This window comes from Leptonychotes weddellii, chromosome 5, assembly GCF_054177405.1.
Source record: "Leptonychotes weddellii isolate Sample4059 chromosome 5, ASM5417740v2, whole genome shotgun sequence".
NCBI classification, from domain to species: Eukaryota; Metazoa; Chordata; class Mammalia; order Carnivora; family Phocidae; genus Leptonychotes; species Leptonychotes weddellii.
In genome coordinates, this window is record NC_138373.1 from 116,667,808 (window position 1) to 116,668,702 (window position 895).

The following is an 895-nucleotide window of genomic DNA, read 5'->3' on the forward strand; positions in this document are numbered from 1 at the left end:
CTCTGAAGTCTGGTTTCTGGACAAGGCTTTTAGTTTCTGCTCCATAGCATCATATTTCTTTTTTTTTTTTTAAGATTTATTTATTGATTGATTTGAGAGTGTGTATGCGAGTGGGGGGAGGGGCAAAGGGAGAGAGAAAAGCAGACTCCCCACTGAGCACAGAGCCTGAGTCAGGGCTCAGTCCCACAACCTGAGATCATGACCTGAGCTGAAACCAAGAGTCAGATGCTCAACCAACTGAGTCACCCAGGTGCTCCCCATAGCATCTTATTTCATGTGGCTTTGCATCAAAAAATGAACCACCCATAGCTCAAACACTGCATAACCATCATCGAGTGCCTACCTCGGCACTGGGGCTTGGTATATGGGAGGGTTGGAGAGATGGAAGTCAAACTAGAAAAAGAAGTTGGTTATGGCAGGGAAATTAAGATGGATATAGTTTTGAGGTGGAAACTTTGGGGCAGAGTGACCTCAGCAGAAGGGATCAATTTTCTTCATTAAAGGCCAAAGCAGGTTAGAAAAGGAACTGGAGAAGGTCTGAGGGCAAATGTCTAAGGTGGAAGGCAAAATTAAGGCTAGAGCTGGATAGTGAAAGAAACTGAGGCGAGTTATAGCACAAGTATTAGAGAGCTGCGGGGCCATGCCAAGAAATGTATATATCTATAGCTACAAGTGATAGAATGCCCAAGTGTGGCTTAAACAATAAGAATATTTAATTATGTCACATTTGAAACCTGGAGATGGGCTCTTCCAGAATTGGATAATAAAGGAGCTTGAAGGTGTCAGGGCTCTGGGTTGGCTTCTCTGTCATTCTCTGGGTATTACTCTAAGACTATTTTAATACCAAATATCACATGCTCCCGTGTACAAGGCAGAGTTTTTCTTTGAAAGTCTC